Genomic DNA, 20,780 nt, shown 5'->3' with positions numbered 1-20,780 from the left:
CCCAGAGATCTGACTTCATGCTGAGTTACTTGTATAGGACCCAACACATCCCTGATGGGTTCTCCCTGGAAGAACACCTGTTTCCAGTCCCTCCATTAAAGAGAGAGTGAAAACAGACTGTAGATCAAGGGAACCTCCTCACACCCGACAAGTCCTTTTGACGTGGAATATGCTCAGACTGTCGTGTTGTCATCCATTGTCCCTTAAGTATCAGTTAAATAAGACTTTAAATGTGTTTCCTGGAAGGAGGATGCAGAGAGGAGGAGTATAATGACTGGGTAAGGGAGCTATAACTAGGTCCCTGGATTCATGAATCTGAGAAGTTGGTAGGAGGTAGGTAAGTTCTTAAAGCATAATGAAGGTCACGTTTGGAATACCAACCTGACTAGTGAGAATAGGACAGTTTGAAAAGACAAGAGCAAAACAGAAAATGGTTGTTAGGATGCTATTGTGACAATCCAGAGCTGAAATGGTGAGACCCCTTGCTAGCAGGGGTGATAGCAGAGTTATAAGGAGGGGACAAATCCAAAAATATGACATTCATCAGCATCGGAGAACTGAGTAAATTCAAGAGAGAAGAATAATATGGGGAGAAGAAAGAAGTCAGAGGTAACTTCAAGATTTTGAGTCTGGGAGAGTAAGAAGACAGGAAAGGTAAAAGGTGATCTGGTCCTCTGGTGAGTTACAGACCTTTTGGGCTCGTTAAAAATTCTGTACTTTCTGTATGAATTAACATTTAAAGGCTTAATAGATTTAAACTATAGCTTGGGTAAAATGAATTGTGACACATGAGTACATTAGAAGTAGAAAATGTAGATTCTGTGTCTTTAACGAGCTCTTCTACTTACTAGTTATCTGACCTGGGGATAATATTACTCACTAGTACTCATAGTGTTAAGATAAGTTTAAAAGATTAGAATACACAGGATAATGCTTTAAATACTACACAACATCATATAAATGTAAATGAAGAGGACAAACATTTATTGTACATCACTTACGTTACAAACACCATGTAAGATGTTTTCAAAAAAATATGTTAGCTTTAACCTTTACTGGAATAAAGTTGGATAATTTTCCTAGGATCCTCAGCCTGTATTTTGCAGAACTAAAATTCACACAAGATTTCCTTGTTCTATATCATGGAAAAGAATCTGAAAAGGAAATATATGTGTGTGTGCGTATATATAACTGAATCACTTTGATTTACACCAGAAACTAACATTGTAAATCAACTACATTTCAATTAAAAAAATTTTTTTTAAGAAATTCTTCCTAAAAAAAAAAAGATTGACTTGTTCTAAAAGCCCATGTCTTTTCACTGTTATCAGTGTCATAAATCTTATTCCAAAACTGTAGATGTAAAGGTTGTATTTTGTTAATTTGAATTAGACATATTAATAGCAATAACTGTTTCTTATTTATATGTGCTTTAAAATCTCTCCCTTATTTAAGGATAAATATGATATACTCTTCTCTCTAATTATGTAACTTTTCCTGCCCCCTGAAAATATTTGTTGTTATTTCTTAGGGCAAGTTACACTTTCAAAGGACAAAGAAGATTTTAACACTGTTTACATCAAGAGAATTCCTCCCAGTTTGGGAATTGTGACTATTATTCATTCTGGTGTCATCTATTTTAATTTGCCTTTGATAATTACTTTCAAAATTCTAATGCTCTGGTGATTTATCCTTGCCTATGATAAAGTATTCTCTCGAATGTAGGATAAGGACACCTTTGATGGGCAGTTTTATAAGAATAAACTAGTGCTTAGAAAGAGGACTATAGTGATTCAATTTAGCAAACATGTATTGAGTACCTAATACATGCTGGGTACTGGGTGAAATGGTTGGGATGTAAATCGAAATAAACCAGGATGCCTTTTCTTCAGGAGCCCACAAAAGCACTCAAAAGTAATTGCTTATAAGACAGTTCTGCTCAGAGTAATAACAAGGTGAGAAGGAGGTGTTACTGGGCCATAGAGGAGGAAGCAGTTCAGTGATGTTTGAATTGGACCTTGAAGGATGACAAAGGTTTTCAGAGGCCAAAAAGAGAGCAGAATCCAAGCAGAAGAAACATCAGTAACAAAGGAGTAGAAGAAAAAATTTCAAGGACGTGAACATTGAGTAGCCTTGTGTAGTACAGGAGAGCACGGCAGGATCTGTGTAAAGCATGTGAGGCTGTGTATGGATTTGAGTCTGTTAAAGGAACTCTTGTGCACCGTGAGTAGGAGTGGAAATTGGTGCAGCCACTAAGGAAAACAGTATGGAGGCTCCTCAAAAAACTAAATATAGAACTACCATACAATCCAGAAGTTCTACCTCTGCATATTTACCTGAAGAAAAGGAAAATACTATTTTGAAAAGGTGTAGCTACCTTTATGTTCATTGCAGCATCATCTACAATAGCCAAGACCATCAATAGCTGAATGGATAGAGAAGATGTTACACACACACAAACACACACACACACACACACACACACACACGGGAATACTATTCAACCGTAAAGAAAGGATGAAATCTTGCCATTTGCAACAACATGGATAGACCTAGAGGATATTATGGTAAGTGAAATAAGTCAAAGAAAAACAAATACCATATGATTTCACGTATACGTGGAATCTTATAACAAAACAAATAAGCAAACCAAACAAAACAGAAACAGATTCATAGATACAGAGAACAAACTGGTGGTTGCCAGAGGGAAGGGTCTGGAGGAGAGTAAATGAAATAGGTGAAGGGGATTAAGAGGTACAAACTTTCAGCTGTAAAATAAATAAGTCCCGGGATGTAATGTACAGCCCAGGAAATCTAGTCAATAATAATGTAACAACTCCGTATGCCAGATGGTAACTGGCCTTCTTGCACTGAGCATCTCCTAATGTATAAAAATATAGAATCATTGCGTTGTACACCTGAAACTAATTTAATATTGTAAGTTAATTATTATTCAGTAAAAATTTCTAATTAAGAAAGACATTATTTACTTTCAGTTTGCATGTCTGAAAAAAGATACCAAATGATCTAAGGTTTTTTAACAATGAAAATAGAAATGAGAGCTGCCCCCTATTCCTATCATAAATGTAAACAAACTTGTGAAGATCTTTCGTATTCTTTTTTAAAATGTTTTGCTTGTATGTAGTCCCCTGACCCCCGCCTAGTATAACTGAGCTGAATGGCTATGGAAAGAGTAATTGTGGGAGCCAGAGAATAAATGAATACAGACTCTATTCTCAATAATCTTGTACTTTTTCCATGGGGATAAAAAAATTATACTCCAACCTCTGTTAGATTGCCCCTCTATCTTCCAAATTTCACTTGAGGTGGAAGGCCTTGTGTTCAACATTTTTAGTGGGACCAGGACATTTAAACCTCTTAATAGTGGCTCATGTCCTACTCATAGAAACATATTCAAATTTGCCCTCAGACTCAAATCAGTTTTAACAAGTACTGATGAGGCACTTGTGTGATGAGCACTGTTTTAGTATCTGTAGGGAAACCTGTAGAAGTCAGACACAGTCACTGCCTGTGAGGAGTTTCTTAGTTAGGTTTTATGAATGAATTTTAGTTCATTCCACATTCAAAGCAGAGCTATTCTCACACATAATTTTTTCGTTACACACATCATTCTAAGTAAAAGGTACAAGCATCATTGGAGCACCTTTAAACCCAGAGGGAACATAGACAAGAACCTAGTATTTAAGAGACATTTATATTTTTAGCATAATGGAGAGAATTTAGGGTAATAGTAAATGATATAAAGGCCTTTTATTTTTTTCGATATGATTAACTTATTCATACAGAAGTACGGTATGTCTGGTGCTGCTCACTGCTTAGTTTTTTTCTTAATTGAAGTATAGTCAATTTACAATGTTGTGTTGATTTCCGGTGTACAGTGTAGTGATTCAATTATACATATATTTATTCCTTTTCATATTCTTTTTCATTATAGTCTATTACAAGATATTGAATACAGTTCCCTGTGCTGTACAGTAGGACCTCATTGTTTATCTATTTTATATATAGTAGTTAGGGTCTGCAAATCCCAAACACCCAATTTATCCCTCCACCCCCCCCACTACCCCCACCCCCACTGGTAACCATAAGTTTGTTTTCTATGTCTGTGAGTCTATCTCTGTTGTGTAAATTTCATTTGTGTCTAAATGTCCTTCAATTTGATGATGGCGAAACTGATTCAGTTTGTGGCACCAGCACTCTCTTCTCTAGAGTGACGAAATGCTTTCCCCCTTCAGTCCAGGACCTAGTGAATACACCAGTGTACTCCAGATCAGTAGAGCAGCCAGTGATCCTCAGGGTGCCAGTACTTCCGAGGGAGGCCTCTTGTCTGACCTCGGAGAGGTTACCAGTTTATTGTGCCAATTATAGGTTCTTGGGCATGTTGAAGTAAAGTTCACTTTTCTGATGGAAAAAGTCTTTTCTGACAGAGAAAAAGTTACAACCACAGCCTTTCTGCCTAGACTGGTAATGTGACCGTACTTGAACCATTCTTGCAATCCTAGAGTAAACCCTACTTATCTCTAGTACACCGTTGAGTCTGGCCAGCTAATATATTCTGGATTTTCACAGCTATCCATGGAAGTGGAATGAGCCTACTACTTTCTTTTCTGGTACCGTCTGCATCTGGTTTTAGCCTATAAATAGTTCAGTCATAAAATGAGTGTGGCAGCTTTCCCTCTTCTATGGAAGTGTTGGTTCAAGGTGGGAATTATCTGTTGCTTGAAGATGTTGTACCTCACTAATAAGACTATCCAAGGGAGGCCTCACTGGGCTTCACTCTTCTTTCTACTTTCTACAACCTCCTGGATTTATTTATTTTTAATTTTACTAAGCACTATTTTTTTAATCCCCATTTTCTACTACAGTAGCTTCTAGGAACATTTCTTCTCTTGATCCCCAGCTTACTGCTTCCTTCTTGAGATGTCGATTTGATCATTTATTCCCATATACTGAGTTTCTTTATTTGATCTTATTCATTTATTTGACAAATATTTATTAAGGTTCAGGCACCATTCTGGGCCCCCACTAATCTGTATAGACTTCTTCCCCCTCCTCCAACAGACCTTTTTTCCCTCTGATGGTAGTGACATTTTGTTCCTTGGTTGAGTCCCTGTTTTATATTGGAACAGATATGTTTACTTGTGACACTTCCATCTTTAATTTTATTTTTATTCTATACTAAAGTTACCTCTCTTTTTTCCTAATACAGTAATATATTTATTTCAGCTATAAGGTGCTCATTTTCTTTTTAGAGTTTAAAAATAGCACATACATCACGAAGCCACAAAACTTTTGGACTCTAATGAGTTTGTTTTAATTTTGTAAAAGTAATTTCCTCCTTGCTTTCTTTCCTAATTTGAGAGTATTGCTATCTGTTTATTCACACACATCCATTCATTCGTTTGGTATGTATTTATTTATTTATTCATTAAATAAATGGTACTCTGTGTACCAGGCCGCATGCTGGGTGTTGGGGCTATAAACATGCAGGAAGCACGTTCTCTTCTCTTATTGAACCTAGAGTCTACTGCGAGGGGAAAACATATAAGTTTAATAAAAAATATTCAGATGCGATGCCATCAGAAGGAAATTATCAACGTGAATTAATTTAAAGGAGAGGAGGATTTAAAATCAATAAAATTGGCAGAGGATTTGGGTTCGGGAAAGGGCTTGCCCTGCCTATGCTTTCCAGGGAACGAACGGTGTGTGCACGAGGTGGGCCTTGAACATGAAGAAGGATGTCGACACTGGGGAAGAGTAAGTTATTGTCACTGTTTTTGCTTTTTCTCTGTGGCATTTTTTCCAGATTATGGTTAGATTTTTGAATAGTGCTTGGACATTGCTAACTTTCCAAGAGATAAAGAGACACAGATTTATAAGCCCTCCCATTCATAGCAATGCTGACCATCATCATGGCCTTCTAGATTATTCTTTATCAAAATATGTCCCTTCCCCACCCCCTCTATATAGAACAAAAGAGTAGTGCTTGAGATCTGATTTATTTACTTTTCATATTAACAGGTGCCATTAAGATGATAAACCCTCTTTGATGTGCTCTTTGTTAAAAAAAAAAAAAAAAAAAAAAAAAGCTGCTGAGGTTACTTAGTTGATTGATATTCCAAGAGAAAACACCGCTGACAACACAGGTAAAAATGGTTTGAATTACTTCTCTTGCAAGTAGGTTATATTTTAAATGTTAATAACTCATGCATGGCGACTTCTTTTTGAATTAAGCTATTTTGAACCAAACTTTGAAGTTGATAAAAAGGTTATGATTGATTTTAATCACTTTGCAATTTTAAAAAAATTCAGACCAAATACTTTTATGAGAGTACATTTACTAAGAAATTGTCATATCCTGGCTTTCCTAATACTATGAATATTTCTGTTTGTTTTTCTCAAAAGGTTTTAATTCAGCATCTCTGTGTGGACTAATAGATTAATTTCAAATTATATTTGAAAGAAAGACATAGTCTTCATTTCCAGAAAATAGCATTTGATTTGCATGTTTTATTTAGGAAATCATATTATTTAGATCCTCCTAATTCTTACTTTTGTTTACTCTATCTACTTCGTGTGGTAAGTTAGTCACTGAGTAATATTGTCTTCTTCTTTCCCTTTATATTTCCTACAACTTTGCTTTATATATTTTGACTTGGTTTGTAAATATTCATAATAGTCGATGCTTTATTTTGTATTATACTCTTTGTTACTATGGTTACATCACTCTGGCACATTTAATATATTTTGCCTGGAACTCAAACTTGTCTAGTATTGTTATTGTGATTTCTGGTCTTTTTTTTTTTTTTTAAAGTTTAGAGAGGCATCATTTATAAGCAAGTGAGATTCTCCCTTTTTACTGTACAGTTCTATGAGTCTCGTCTAATGTATGTAAACAGTCATGTAACCACCCTCACAATCAAGATGTAAAGCATTTCCATCACTCCACAACGTTTCTTCTAACCCTTAGTGGCCAACACCTCTTCCACTTTCACCCCCTGGGAACCACTGATCTGTTTTTTCGGTCCTTGCAGTTTTTCTTTGCCAGACTGTAATAGAAGTGGAATATGAACGTGTATATTCTTGTCAATCTGGCTTCTTTCCCTTAGCAGAATGCACTTGGGATTCATCTATGTCATTGCATGTATCAGTATTTTTTTCCTTTTTATTGCCAAGTAGCGTTCTATCGTATGAATGAACCACAGTTTGTTTATCCACTTACCAATAGAAGTATATTTTGGTTGCTTCTAGTTTTTGGCAACTGTGAATAAATATGCTATGAACATTTGTGTACAGGTTTTGTACACAAAAATCTGCTGGGATTTTGATTGAGATTGTGTAGAGTCAGTACCTCAATTAGGGAACAATTGAAGTCTTAACCATACTGAGTCTTCCAACCCATGAACATGCTACATCTCTCTCCATCTTTTTGGGTCTTCCTTAATGAATTTCATCAGTGTTTTGTAGTTTTCAGCATACAAGTCTTTCACACAATTTAAAAGATTTACAGCTAAGTATTTCATGGTTTTAGTGTTATTGTAAATGGTACTACTGTTTTGATGCCAGTTAAAAAACAGACACAGAAATTAATTGTACACAATTGAAAGCCCAGAAATAATAAACCCACACAAATATGGACAATTAACTTCTGACAAAGTGGCCAAGAACATACAATAGAGAAAGGACAGTCTCTTCAATTAATGGTGTTGGGAAAACTGGACAGCCACTGTAAAAAAAAATGAAGCTAGACTACTATCTTACACCATATACAAAATTAACTCAAAATGGGTTAAAGGTTTGAATGTAAGACCTAAAACCATAAAATTCCTAGAAGAAAAACCAGTAGTAAATCTCATTGACATCAGCTTACTGATGTTGCTGTGGACCTGACACCAAAGGCCAGGGAAACAAAAGCAAAAATAAATAAATGGGACTATGTCAATTCTGCAATAGGATAGGAAAGGAAAGGAAGGAAAGGAAACCATTATCAAAATGAAGAGACAACCTACTGAATAGGAAAAGACAATTGCAAATCATACATCCAATAAGGGGTTAATATCCAAAATATATAATTAACTCATACAACTCAGCAGCAAAAAAGTAAACAACCTGATTTTAAAATGGGCAGAGGATCTGAATAGATATTTTTCCAAAGAAGACATACAGATGGTCAATAGGAACATGAAAAGATCTTCCACATTACTAATCATTAGGGAAATGAAAATCAAAACAGTGAAATATCACACAGGTAGCTTTTTAATAGTAAAATTTACTATATATGCTTCCATTATTAAAAAATATATATAAACATGTGGGAAATTTTTAAAATACAGAAAAGAAAGAGAAAGAGAAAAAAAGAGCAAAAGTTCACATTGCTCCTACCTACAGACAACCACTTTTAACTTAAAATATGCAGTACTTTGCAGTATCTGCATATATATTACATATATACAATGAAGTTAAATAATAAATATAATGTTTAACTTAAATAGTATTATGCTATCAATCTTACTCTGTTTCTTCCTTTGTCACTCAGTCACTCAGCATTTTGTTTTGTGTATATCTAGTCTGTTGCTCCCAACTAGTGGATGGTAATTCATATTATAAATGTGCATTTACCACAGTTTAGGTGTCTGTTTCCCTACTAATAAAACCTTAGCTACCTCCAGCTTCCCCAACCATAAACACCACCACAACAAGCATCTCAGTATGTGCCATCCTAAGGGTATGGGTGGCAATTGCCACTATATTTTTATATATATATAAATCCCTCGAAATGGATTTGCTGGGTCAAAGAGAATTCATATTCTTAATTTTACTAAGGGCCTCTAAATGATTATTTTTAGACTGTCCTTACTAGTTTATTTTTAGACTGTCCTTACTAGTTTATTTTTAGACTGTCCTTACTAGTTTATACTTTCATCAGAACTGCAAGAGTTCCCACACACCCCATCTTCTCCAACACTTAGTAGCATACATCTTTTTTATTTTTGACATTCTGATGGGTATAACATGGTATCTATAGTTTTAAAACGTATCTCCCTGATTACTAGTAAGTTTGAGATCCTCTTCATACACTTGTTAGCTCTCAGGCTTCCCTCTCTGTTTATTGCTGTTGGTGTACTTTGCTCAATTTTCTGTTGAGTATCATTTTTTTTTCCCTCAGTGATTTGCTTGAGGCCCTTATATATTGAGTGGTATTCACTGTTCTGATGGCAATCAACAGTAAGAAGTATATGTTACATCACAACTGACACATACACATTATATATAATACATAATACATTAATGCATTAATATATAAGATGTATACTTATAATCTTATAAGTATATATACTTATATATACATATATAATATATGAGTATACATTTTATATATTATATATTATTAATTATAGTGTATATAGATTTTTATCAATAATATATATTGATATATTAAATGTATATTAAGTCTATACAATTAAACATATATGTTTAATTGTTAATATATAAATATATTATATATGTATATGTATATATCCCCAACCAATACACATCATGTGTTTATTTGTGTATTGTTAACTTTACATTTTTATTTACATGATGTAAACGAAAGATTGATGAGTACATTCCCGTAATACTTCTTAAGAAATCCGATATTTTCTATTCTAGTCTACTTTATTTTTTTTAATTCTGATTGCAATTCTCTAAATTGAATATATCACTCAATAATGGTCTATAAATCATAATCTAAAATCAATTGTCCTCGATATAATCCCTGGTCAGTTAGAGATTTGCAAACATCTCCCAGTTTGTCATGTCTCCGGTAATCTTGCCAACTGGGTTTATCAGAAATTTTAAATTTTGGCGCACTCAAATTTATTCATTATTTGAGTCTTGATTAAGAGATTCCCCTCCACTTCTACTTCACACAGATATTCTCCTACATTTTCTTCAATTAAATTTATAAATTTACCTTTTGAATTTAGGACTTCGTCTGAGACCCACCTTTTTGAGTTCACATAAGGTAAGGATTCAACTTTATTTTTCTCCACAGAGTGAGCTCCTGTGCCCAGCACCATCAATTAAGCAACTTTTCTTGCCATTCCTTGGTGGTAAATTATTTCTCATATATCAAATTCCTACATAACATGGACTGATTTCTGTTTCTTGGTCCATTTGTTTTACACTAATATTCTATTTTCTGATCACTTTTAGTGTGATTTATATTAAAGACAAACATCAGTCAAGTAAGGAGATTGGTTTCTTTCAGGCAATAAGGAAGGCATCCCAGATCCAAAGATCACAGTGTCTCCATGGGGTGGTTCTGCCTTAGACTTTTATAGGAAGGAGTAAACAAGTTGCAAAAGGGGCGATTTATAGTTGTTTTCCAAGCAGAAGTCTCAGTCAGTTATGTGAACAGGAAATGTTTTTTCTGTGGCTAGCTAGTTTCATGGGACAAACAATTTTAATCTTAGCAAATCAATCATGAGACACAGAATGGGAAGTTGGAAGGTCAGTATCTGGCCTTGTCAACTGGTTCAGGCAAAAGGGGGAAGGTCTGTGTTTGGCCTTGTTCAATACAAACAGCATCTGTCTTAGAACAATCTCAGGCATTAGAATAATTTCCGTGGGGTTTTGGTCCAGGTTCAGTGACATCATCCATGAAAGGAGCAGTTTCTTGCACTCTCCTTGGAACACTAGCTGAGTCCTCTGTCGGGCTCCGATGGTGAGCTGAAGCTGAGAAAGGGTTCTGGAGAAAAGACATTCAAGGTAATTAGGAGGATAGTTATAAGAGAGAGCAGAAAATTGATTATTAGAGGCTGTATTAAGGAGTAAAACCAAGAATCGAGGCCAGCAGGAACTAGTCTAGTGGATTCCAGGAAATTGATGTCAAGATCCTTCAATGATGGGGTCAGGACTGGGGAGGCAGTGCAGTAACTTTCTTGGTTAACATCTTACATGTTTTTGCCTATGATGTAGAGGTCAGAGAGATTTGAGGGAGCAAACGTGAGACAGTTGGGGACCCTGCATGTTTGTAGATAAAAGAGATGAATAGAGACAGAAATGAAAAGGAATAGAAAAGACATGGCTCAGGAAGTTCTGAAACTAATGGACAAGAGAGAAATTAAAGAAGGATGAGAAGGCTAGCAAGGAGCAACGTGGAGGGGGTTGGCTAGGGGAATCCTAGGCAATTGTGTTCCAGCATCGTGGGTGGAAGCTGACCCCATTGTGATGCCATCTGCTTGTTCCAAAATTCATGAGGAAGCAGTTTGTTTCATGTCATTATCTTCTTCTGGGAGCTCTCAAAGGGCCTCAGTTTAAGATCTGCTCTTGGGGAGAATTTGCCCAACTTCAAAGTAAGATTTGTATTTTTTAAATATTGAAAGATGAGAGGTTGTATTCCTTACAGTTTTGCAGCAGTATGAGAGGTCAGGAAGACAGTATAAGGTTCCTTCCACCTGAGCTCAAGATTGGTCTTTCAGTGGTGTTTTTTTCCAGAAGACTAAGTCTTCAACCTGAAGATCATGGAAGGGCTGAGGCGGGATATCTGGGGGAAAGGTAGACTTAAACTCTTGGTAATAAATATGAGTGTGTTGAATAAGAGCTTATCAGTATTTAAGCATGTCAGATTGGATCAGACTTGAATCTCCTGTAGTTCAGCAAGAGTAAGGAATCTTCATGAGCCTGCTAGTAATTATTTTATAAAAGGATAATCAATGTTGAAAGGAGGATGAGGATCAAAGGGTCATCAGAGTTAATGGCAAGACTTTGGGCCAAGTCAGGTTGATTTCCTCAGAGTCTGACTAATTTGGGTGTCAGAGTGGCATTGGCCCATCCTATTTTTTGAGGATTAAAGATGGGAAGGACAGTGCAGTTTTGGTGAGAGTGGAAGTACTTGATAAGGAAGTGAGTTCCTCTATCACCAGAGAGGAACAGAGGGATTCCTCAAGTGGGCAAAAAGCTCAAGCCGTGGCAGTAGCCTATTCGCAGAGGAAAGCTTCCAACCGTTCCCTTTAGAATGCAGACTATGGTTAGAACATGTTTATACCCATGAGACCTTGGGAGTTTAATAAAATCCATTTGCCAGAAAAGAATAAAATAACACCATTTGCAGCAACATGGATGGACCTGGAGATGGTCATTCTGAGTAAAGTAAGCCAGAAAGAGAAAGAAAAATATCATGTGATATCACTTATATGTCAGATATAAAACAAATGAGACAAATGAACGTATTTACAAAACAGAAAGGGACTCACAGACATAGAAAACAAACTTGTGGTTACCAGACGGTTAAGGGGGGAATGGAGGGATAAATCGGGAGTTTGGGATTTGGAGACACTAACTAGTATACATAAAATAGATAAACAGCAAGTTCCTTCTGCACAGCACAGGGAACTACATTCAATAGCTTGTAATAGCCTACAATGGAAAAGAATATGAAAAGGGATATCCATGTATAACTGAGTCACTGTGCTGTACACCAGAAATTAACACAACATTGTAAATGGACTATATGTCACTTAAAAAAATTTTTTTAAACATTTGCCAATGAAGAAAGGGACCTAAGGGAGCTGGCTGTCATCCTTGCCCCACCTCTGCCTTTTCACCAGGACTGTGTTTCTGGCAGAGGAGGCAGATTGAGTTTACCTTTTCAGTATGGGAATTGAAGCAGCCCAACAATATTTGCAGAGGAGACCTTTAAGATTTCCTCTACCACGACGGAGGCTCTAGACCAACTTGGCAACTGCTCACAAATAAGGAAAAAGTGCCTGAGCCACTGGGTCTAAATGGAGGTCAAAGTGCCAAAAGGGCCGATGGCTTGTTGTGTGCTTGAGTGAGGGTGCCTAAGGATGTCCTTCCCTTTCGCATTTACAAAGGGAAAAGGGTAATGGGTTTTCACTTAGGATCCTAGAGGAGTAAGTCAGGGTCTCAGTAAACCCCTGAGGCATCACAGTCCCTGCATATTCCTGATTTGTGCTTGTGAAAGCAAGAAGAGATTGCGAGTTGGGGTGAAGAGGTGTATCGATAAAAGCAGAATACAACTCACCGAGCATGAAGCGAACGGAGTGTGGGGTAGAGGCTAGAATGGTGTGGGATTAGAAACCAGAGGAAACCGGGGTTTGACTACTCTGTTTTCTCGGTCACAAGTCTTGCACTGGCCAGTGTCCTCGGCAGTAAGTTTCTTTATTCGGAGTGTGGAGGTATTACTGGGGCTGGATGTGGGGACTAAGAGCCCCTTGTTGGGGAGTCCTGAAGTTACAGATTGAACACTGTGGAGGATATGAGGCTTTTAGAGGATATTATGGTAATCTTGGAAGTGACAGGGAGGATTTGTTTCTACTTTAAGAGATTCAGCCTCCTGGTTTTGGTCAGTGAGTGGAGTAAACACTCTAAAGTCCAAATCTTCATTGACATAGTTGGTACTTATCTTAGTCTGTTCAGGTGGCTATAACAGAATACCACACACCTGGTGGCTTATAGATAACAGAGGTTTATTTCTCCCGGTTCTGGAGGCTGAGAGTCCAAGATCAAGGTACTGGCAGACTTGGCATCTGGTGAGAGCCTGCTTCCTGGTTCAGACACAGCCATCTTCACGGTGGGCCCTCACATGGTGGAAGGGGAGAGGGACCTCCATGGGGTCTCTTTTATAAGAGCACTAACCTCATCATAAAGGCTCTACCCTCATGACCTCATCACCTCCCAGAGGCTCCACTACCAAATAACATCACACTGGGGGTTAGTTTTCCATATATGAATTTGGGGGGATTCGGTCTAACAAAGTACTTAAGGGGATCCAGGGGTTTCGGTATGAACAAGAAAAGTAAGATGGTCAGTGACAGTCGCTAAAGTGCAGAGGTACTGGGCACAGAGTCAGAAGCTCTGAGGGTGAGGCCTTTGGGGAAACAAATTCCCATTCCCGGCAGGCGAACGGGTGCTGACGCTAAGCGGAAGGCTCCTGGGTATCCTCATTATCTTGATCGTGGTGATGTTTCACTGGTGTACACACTTGTCAAAACTTACCAAATTATACATTTTTATACGTGCACTTTATTATTTTTTAGTTGTGCTTCAATAAAGCCAATAAAAATAAAGAAAGAAAAAGTGAAATAAGGCAAACAGCAAACAGTAGCAAGATTAAATGAAATGTAAGATTTCCGTATACAATGAAGAAAAAACCAAATTTTAAAAACTGGAGGAAATGCATAGTTTCCTAACGAATTCTGAATTACCAAAGTAAATCCTTTACGCAGAATGGTCTCTACATTAAGAAAGAAATAGAATCTTTGCATGAATGAGTTGTCATAAAAGAGAATGGAAAGAGTATTAAACAAGTACCACTGAACTAAGACCAGTATCGGAGGGACCAACAGCTGAGATTAATTTAACACACAAGGAATAGATAAGACAATTCCAATGTTATTTGAACATTTATACACCATAGGGATAAAGTGGGAAATCCCTGGTCTTTTTATAAAGCGTATATAAATTTAGTAATAAAAATGAGCAAATTCACTTTTGAAAGTAGATGCAAAAATTCAAATCAAATATTAGTAAATAGAATCCAGCAGTATAACGAATGAAAGATACAATATGATCAAGTAACATTTTCTAGGAACACAAGGATAATTCAGTATTAGGAAGCTAATCAACACATTTCATTACAGATGCATCAACAAGTTACAAGAGAGAAATGGAAGAATCATATAATTTAATCCTTAAAAAGTATTTGATAAAATTTGGCAACTCTTCCTTTTAAAAATTAGGAAGAGTTATGAAAAAATCAATAGCAAATGACATCTTTAAATGGCAAAACACTGAAGCCACACTGATGAAATTCAGAAACACGAACAAACATTTGTAGGAATGAAGGTACTCGAAGTCCCTCCAGGGAACCCCTTCTAGATTGTGGACACCATGTGTCTGGGGACCTTGTTTTATTCCCCAGAGTATTCTCAGACCCTAGAATACTGCCTGATTCTCAAAACATTCAGTCAACATTGGCTGGTTGTTCCAAACCAACAGGAACAAAGCAGGACTACCTGCTTTTACTATCATACTCAACATTGTCTTGGAAGTTATAGTGAGAAGAATAGGATGAAGAAATGCGGTAATCGGTGTAACACTGGGAAAGCAGAGATACAAGCCATCTATTTGCTGTTGCTATCATTTTCTACCCAAGAAGTCTAAAAGATTCTAATAAAAAATGCATTAGAATTAATAAATTTCATAAGGTGGCCTATAAGCACAAAAGTCAATAGCCTTTCTCTCTTTTAACAATAACTTCCTAGAAAAAAAAGGGGGGAATTTTTCCATTCATAATAGCAAGAACATCTATCAAGTATTTGGAAATAAATTTAACCAGACTGGGATCTTTATGAAGGAAACTATAAAATCTCTTTGAGAGCCATAAAATAAGATTTGAACAAATGGAAACAGGTATCATGTTCTTGACTGGGAAAACGTAACATAAAAATGTCAGGTCTTTAACACAGAATTTTAATGCAATTCTAATTGAAATCTGCAAAGGGTTTAGAGCTTAGATTTGTTTGAGTTTCTGTTTTTGGCTTTGGAAAGATCATCTTTAAGTTTATATTGAAGGATAAATGTCTGATAATAGCCAAGAAAAGTTTAAAAAAATAGTAACGAGGAGGGATCTTTCCTACCAGATAGCAGAACATGCTCCAACGCCATTGTGATCAAATGAACATAGCATAAGAAGAGACAAGTAGATCAGTGGGATGTATTTGTCCTTAATATAAATATAATTGAATTCATAGTGACAAAAGTATTATTTCAAGTTGGTAGAAAATCGTAGATTATTTTTTGAATGGTGCTGACACAACTGGCTAGCCCTCTGGAAGAAAATAAAATTGAATTCTCATCTTAGCACCACATACAAAAATAAATTCTATAGGGATTAAAAACATATCTTTCAAGAAACTGTAAGGTACCACATATATAATCTAGGGGCAGGGCAGGCAATAAACAAAACTAGAAGTCTAAAAGCTAAAAAAGAAAGGTGAACATTTTGATTATATTGAAATTAAAACCATGCTTAGGAAAAACACTATAATTGAAGTGTAATAACAAATTTGAAAAATATTTTTAAATCAGAGGACAAATTATTTAAGATCTCAAATATACAAGGAATGCTTTCATTTCAACAAAAAGATTAGGCAGTCCCATGGAAATTTAGGTTTTTCTCAGATAAGCAAATCCCAAAAGAAAACAAACACAAAAAACTGCTCAAACTCCGTGATAGTCCAGGAAATGCGAACTAAAATAATACTGAGATAGATGATCCTTTTACCAGCATCCCGGCAAAAATAAAAAAGACACATAACATCTGTTCCTTTATAGGGACGTGTAATAAGAGTGCTCTCAAGTGCTGCTGGTAGAAATGTTAGCCGCTAGAGACTTTCTGGAAAATAATCTGGCAGTAGCCAGCAATCCCTTTTCTGATAACCTGGCTGATAGAAATAAAAGAATGTATGTCCTGTGACCTTTACTGCAGCATAGTTTGTCCTAGCGAAAATAAAATACAAAGTGAATGTTGATCAGTCAGAAAACAGATACACCCCCCAACTATGGACTATTACACAGCTGTTATAAAGACTGAGTTAAGATATATTGGTTGACTTGGATGAATTTTCATGAGATATTGTTGAGTCAGAAAAGCACAAGATGGAGATGAGTGTTTAATATGATTCTAGTTTTGTAAAACAATATGTGTATATGCATGTGGGATTTTTTTACATGATTAAATAAGTGAGGAAAAGATGGAATGATGCCAATCAAATTATCCACATAAATTACTCTGGGGGAGGTGGTGAACGTCAAGGAGGACGTTGTAGAGGAGAGAAAGGACAATGAGCAGAGGAAGCAACCAGAAAGCTAAAGAAAAAAAAACTTTATTTAAAGAAAGTATATATGTATCTTTGTAAAATTATGTATTTGAGTTTGTAATTTTACATACAGCCAATCATCCTTATTCGCAGATTCTCTATGTTTTAATTAGTCTATTTACTAAAATTTATTTGTATCCCCTAATCAATACTTTGAATGCCTTCAAGGTCATTCACAGACATGCAAACACTCAGACTGGGGAAAATGTTCGAGTCGTTGGATATGCCCCTTCCCAGCTAAGGCAGAACAAGAAGATGCCCTGTCTTCTGGCGGCAGCTCTCAACTGTCAACAAGTATCCTTTCTGCCATCTATTTAGGGCCATGGTTTTCACATTTTTATGCTTTTTGTTGGTGATTTTGCTGTTTGAAATAGCCCCAAGTAGGGGAGGGTACAGCTCAGTGGTAAAGTGCATGCCCAGCATGCACAAGTTCCTGGGTTCAATCCCCAGTACCACCATTAAAAATAAATAAATAAATAAATAAATCCTAATTACCTCCCCCCACCACAAAAGTAAATAAAATGGCCCCAAGCAGAGTGCTGAAGTGCTCTCTGGGTTTCCTAAGCGCAAGGCTGTGATTACCTTTCAGAGAAGATATGTGTCAGGTAAGCTTCTTACCGGCATGAGTTACAGTGCCATTGACTATGAGTTCAATGTTACTGAGGCAACAATATGTATTAAGTAAGATGTCTTGAATCAGAAATATACAAAAAAGTTATATAATGATTAGCTGACGAAAATGTTGTGACCAAAGGCTCCAGGAACCCATCCCTGTGTTTCCCCTAGAAGCAATGGTTCAATATTCATGAACTTGGAGTTTGTGGAGACTTTATAGAACTTAACTACCATACGTGGCAAGAACTAACTGATATTTAGTACATATTTTTTAAAAGATGAGATGAGGGATAAATTATCCTGTTTTCCATGCTGAAATACTAGAGCATTATTAACAGCTACATTTATCTATTCACAATCATTTTATTAAATCTTCTGATTAGTTCTGATCATGTGCTAATTTATTTGGATTTTATACTTATACAATGATGTCATATTTTAGCCTCATCATTTCCAACAGCTACTTCTTGGGGGTTTTTTTTTCATGTCTTAATATATTATCAATACATTTTAAAACTAGAAAAATATGGCGAAAATGAGGCTCTTTGTAATATTTCTGAATTGAAAAATAGTAACTGGAGCACAGGTCAGAAACTAATACCTACAGGGCCAGGCATGTCATTTAACCCAGTCACGTGTTCTGCAAGCACCCCCTGGTGGAGGCTGCACTGAAGCGTTGCAATTTCCAGTGTCTGCAACTATGGTAACTCAAAAAAAATTTAATACAGTGTGTGGGACGGTGTGTGGGCCTACCAGTTCATGGCCTCTGTTCTAGAGTTTTGCCACTGAGTATAATGTTGACTTTTTAAAAACATAGTTATTTTTTCATTATCTTACCAGGTGAATGTTAATAGTTGTTCTTGTTTCCACAGCAACTGCTGATGTGGTACATGTACCATTTATCCTAGTGTTAGTTGGAAATCCGAATGTGCTTGAAGTGAAAATAAAAAATTATTGAGGTGATGGATTTTCTGGTCAAGATGGTGGAGTGGTAAGACCACAAGCTCGCCTCTCCTCGCACGAGCTCGCCTCTTCTCGTGACTACAATGAAACCACAACTGAATGCTAAAGACTGGAATGAAATGAACAAAAGACTGGAACCTAGCAAAAAAGATCTTCTGCAACTGGAAACATAAAGAGGGAACCACAGCAGGATGGTAGGAGGGGCGTGCTCACGATATAATTGGGCCCCATTTCCCCGGAGTGGGCGACCCACAAGCTGAAGATCTGTTAAGTCGCAGAGGCCCTCCCACAGGAGTGACAATTCTAAGCCCCATGTCAGGCTCCCCAGCTTGGGTCCTGGCATTTGGAAGAGAAAGAGACCCTAGGACATCTGGTTTTGAAGGCCAGGGGGACTTGGTGCCAGGAACCCCATGGGACTGGGGGAAACGGAGACTCCATTCACTTGGGAAGAGTACACGGAAACTCACGTGCACCAGGTCCAAGGGCAGAGGCAGTGATTTCATAGGAACCTGGGCCAAACCTGCCTGCTGGATTTGGAGGATCTCCTGGGGACATGGGGGACGGCTGCAGCTCACTCAGGGGACATAAAAGCTGGTAGTGAACATTCCAGGAGTGTTAATCTACATGAACTTTCCTGGAGGCTGACATCTTGATTGGATCATTAGCACCAAGACATAGCCCTACCCAACATCCTGTAGAGAAGCCTCAGGCCAAACAATATACAGGATGAGACCACAGCCCCACCCATCAGCAGACTTCCTAAGCCACAGAGGCCTCTAGACACAGCCCTACCCACCAGAGGTCCAGGACCAAGCTTCACCCAGCAGTGGGCAAGCACAGGATCCTCTTGCCAGGAAACCTGCATAAGCCTCTAATCCAGCCTCATCCACCAGGGCAGATAACAGTAGTCCCAAAGAAAACAACAGTCCCAAAGCCTGTGGAAGGAATCCACAAACATATAGAAAGATAGACGATATGAGGGGGCAAAGGAATATGTCCCAGGTCAAGGCACAAGATAAAATCCCAGAAGAAGAAACAAGTGATGAGGAGATAGGCAATTTATCTGAGAAAGAGTTTAAAGTAATGATGGCCAAGATGTTCAGAGAACTCAAGAGGAGTATAGATGCACAGAGTGAAGTTTTTAGCAGAGTTGGAAAATATAAAGAATACCCAAACAGTGTTGAAGAATAAAATCGCTGAAATGAACAATACACTAGAAGGAACCAACAATAGACTAAATGAGGCAGAAGAATGGATCAGTGAGCTAGAAGACAGATTAGTGGAAATCACTACTTTAGAACAGAAAAAAGAAAAAGGAATGAAAAGAAATGAGACTAGTTTGAGAACTCTGGGACAACATGAAGCACTCTAATATTCGCATTGTAGGGGTCCCAGAAAGAGAAGAGAGAGAGAAAGGACCTGAGAAAATTTTTGGAGAGATAATCACTGACAACTTCCCCAACTTGGGAAAGGAAACAGTCACCCAAGTCCAGGAAGCACAGAGAGTTCCACACAGAATCAACCCAAAGAGGGACACACCAAGGCACATAGTCATCAAATTAAGAATAAGGAAAAAATATTAAAATTAACAAGAGAAAAGCAACAAATAACATTCAAGGGAACTCCCATAAGGTTATCAGCTCTACAGGCCAGAAGGGAGTGGCACAATATATTTAAAGTGATGAAAGGGGGAAACTTACAACCAAAATACTCTATCCAGCAAGGCTCTCATTCAGACTTGATGGAGAAATCAAAAGCTTCACAGATAAACAAAAGCTAAAAGATTTCAGCACCACCAAACCAGCTTTACAATAAATGTTAAATGACCTTCTCTAGTCTTCAAACCATAAGAAAACAGAACAAAAAGAAGAAAGAGTTAAAAAAAAAAAAAAAAGGGAGAGACCTACAAAAGATTGCTTTGGCTGTTCGGGGTCTTTTGTGGTTACTTATAAATTTGGGAATTGTTTGCTCTTGTTCTGTGAGGAATGTCACGAGTATTTTGATGGGGGTTGAGTTGGATCTGTGGATTGCTTTGGGTAGTATGGCCATTTTGATAGTGTTGATTCTTCCCATCCAAGAGCCCAAGAAATCTTTCCATTTCTTTGTGTCATTTCAGTTTTCAGAGTATAGGTAACCTCCTTGGTTAAGTTTATGTCTAGGTATTTTGTTGTTTTTGATGTAATGGAAATGTCTCTGTCAGTTATAAAATTCTGGTTTTTGAAGTGGAAAGAAAAAGTGAATGAAGGGCCGCAAGTGGAAAAATATCCTTTTTTTATGGATGACTTGTGTATA

General features: G+C 37.1%; 1 long non-coding RNA gene across 1 annotated transcript; it reads left to right on the top strand.

Annotated features, from left to right (window-relative positions):
* The first annotated feature begins 4,717 nt into the window (after positions 1–4,717).
* On the top strand, positions 4,718–20,345 carry LOC135321336 (uncharacterized). Its single transcript, XR_010381060.1, has 2 exons — positions 4,718–6,167; positions 18,398–20,345. It is a non-coding gene; the product is annotated as an uncharacterized LOC135321336 (long non-coding RNA).
* Positions 20,346–20,780: the final 435 nt, after the last annotated feature.

This window comes from Camelus dromedarius, chromosome 5 (assembly GCF_036321535.1).
Source record: "Camelus dromedarius isolate mCamDro1 chromosome 5, mCamDro1.pat, whole genome shotgun sequence".
NCBI lineage: Eukaryota > Metazoa > Chordata > Mammalia > Artiodactyla > Camelidae > Camelus > Camelus dromedarius.
The sequence above is the reverse complement of the archived record's forward strand: the minus strand, read 5'-3'. Positions and strand labels throughout refer to the sequence as shown.